General features: G+C 45.7%; 1 non-coding gene across 1 annotated transcript; it reads left to right on the top strand.

Moving 5' to 3' along the window:
• The first annotated feature begins 1,726 nt into the window (after positions 1–1,726).
• Positions 1,727–1,799, top strand: trnar-acg (transfer RNA arginine (anticodon ACG)). The gene has a single exon. It is a non-coding gene; the product is annotated as a tRNA-Arg (tRNA).
• Positions 1,800–2,356: the final 557 nt, after the last annotated feature.

Raw genomic sequence — 2,356 nt, 5'->3', positions numbered from 1 at the left:
TCATAGAAAATTGTGGTGAACTGTCTGCTGATTTTGTTTTGATGAGGTCTGAAGATAACTCTCCCTCCCACTCCACCGAGGACAAGCAGGTCCTTGGACTCCTCCACCGACAGAACATAACAACACGACGGCTGGAGGAGGAGCGCCTCATCTTCTGCCTAGGAACCCTCCAACCACAAGGAATGAAGTCAGATTTCTCCAGTTTCCTCATTTCCCCTCCCCCTACCGTGTCTCAGTCGGTTCCCTCAATTCAGCACCGCCCTCCTAACCTGCAATCTTCTTCCTTAACTCTCCGCCCCCACCCAACTCCGGCCTATCACCCTCACCTTGACCTCCTTCCACCTATCACATCTCCATCGCCCCTCCCCCAAGTCCCTCCTCCCTACCTTTTATCTTAGCCTGCTTGGCACACTCTCCTCATTCCTGATGAAGGGCTTATGCCCGAAACGTCGAATTTCCTTTTCCTTGGATGCTGCCTAACCTGCTGTGCTTTAACCAGCAACACATTTTCAGCTCATTCATAAAGCTAATCCAAAACGATCAGATAAATATAGATTGGCAAATCAAAAGACAAAAGTTCTGTGAGACCACTGTGCCTGAAATCTGGGGATGAAGGAATATAAGGGATAATAGCAATATTGATCATAAATTGGCTGCGTGAAATGTTACTGATGAAGTGTGCCTGCCTGAAACTTTGATTTTCGCGCTCCTCGGATGCTGCGTGACCTTCTGTACTTTTTGAGCACCACTCTCATGCTGACTCTGATCTCCAGCATCTGCAGTCCTCACTTTCACCTGCGGGAAAGGGAACAGAGTCATCATTAACAATTGTGTTTTGAACTGGAAGAATTTTCCAAGCGAACTTTAACTGAGCGTTGGGGTGTGAAAGTTCTGGATAGATTAGTTGAGCCCAACAGAATTCTATGATTGATCAGAGCCCCCAGCGCGCCCATGAGATTCTCTGATTGGTTGCAGCACCAATGCCTACAGCTTGGTCATGTAGAACTGCCTCTTCTACGCTGTTGGGCATTATACATCATCAGTTCAGATGGGTCCTGCAGCATGCACAGGGTTAACATGATTGGAGAGCATGCATGTGGCGAATGATCATTGGAACGAAATGTTGTCGTCTTCAATCGATAGTTGGTGAGTGAGGGCGAAAGGGGAGGGAAGCACCAGGTGCTAGAGCCCAGTTAGAGGTTTCATGTTTGGTCATTATATGACTCTGGACCCAAACACAGTGGCTCTGGGCTCGCCAATTAAGCCAAAGACAGCCTGAGTCTCCTTCCCAGAAACAGACCCCAGTCAGCGGCTGCTATTCCTGGTTCAGTTTTATCTTGTTTTAATTTATCAGGTCACTGTTGGTTTATCTATCTTTAGTGTGAACAGAGATGAAAATAAGTGATATTGTTTGAAATCATTGTTGTTGTCCAGGAGGATGTGGTGTTTTTGGGAGACGTTTGGCTGTGTATTAGTGACTGGGACTGATGGTAAAGTGTACCCCATGAACACCTCCGTCCCTTACCTTGCTGTAAATATTTCAGATACGAAAATAATGAACATCTGTGTCCTTTTTTTGGAACAAAAACCTGCTTTGAAAGGTGGTGAAGATTGGACTGAAGCAGTGACAGTGATTATCTTTTTTTACTTGGTCAATTCGTGCACATCACTGCTATTAATCATGTCCGTGCTAACATCACGGCTCTTACTCAGCAGTCTACGCGTCGGGCCAGTGGCGCAATGGATAACGCGTCTGACTACGGATCAGGAGACTGTAGGTTCGAGTCCTACCTGGCTCGAGGGAAATACAGGCATTTATTACGCATTTGAAAACTGATTTCCCTTCAGCTGAAATAAGATGTGAGTTTTTAATCTGCAGGAGTAAGAATGCCTTCATTAATTGTCCATGACAACCTCAGGGTCAATATTCCAGAGTCATCACAGGAGGAAGACGAATAGTCGGGCACCTTTCCATTTCGCAAAGCCACCGATCGCATCATTGTTGCTCGCGGGAACGCTCGGCTTTGAGCATTTTTTTGAAACTCCTTGGCCCATGGATTCAGAGAAGAATGAAGAGTTCAATGTCCAACTAATCTTTATAGAGAGTGAGTTCCAGAGTCTACCACCTGCAGACTGATAAAGTTTTCCGACAAATCTATTCAAAGCTTTCTGCATCTTGTCTGAACTCTACAAACGCTGGTGATCGTTCAAGAGCAACTGTTTCCTTCAATCTGTAATTCCATGCTCCTCATTATTTTGTACACGTCAATCATGTCTCCTCACAATCAGCTCTGCTCTGAGAAAAATAACTCCCGTTTTGCCGAGGCCAGACCACTCAAAACATTCTTATGCAGGA

This window comes from Hemiscyllium ocellatum, unplaced genomic scaffold, assembly GCF_020745735.1.
Source record: "Hemiscyllium ocellatum isolate sHemOce1 unplaced genomic scaffold, sHemOce1.pat.X.cur. scaffold_438_pat_ctg1, whole genome shotgun sequence".
NCBI lineage: Eukaryota > Metazoa > Chordata > Chondrichthyes > Orectolobiformes > Hemiscylliidae > Hemiscyllium > Hemiscyllium ocellatum.
This window is presented reverse-complemented; position numbering and strand designations above follow the sequence as displayed.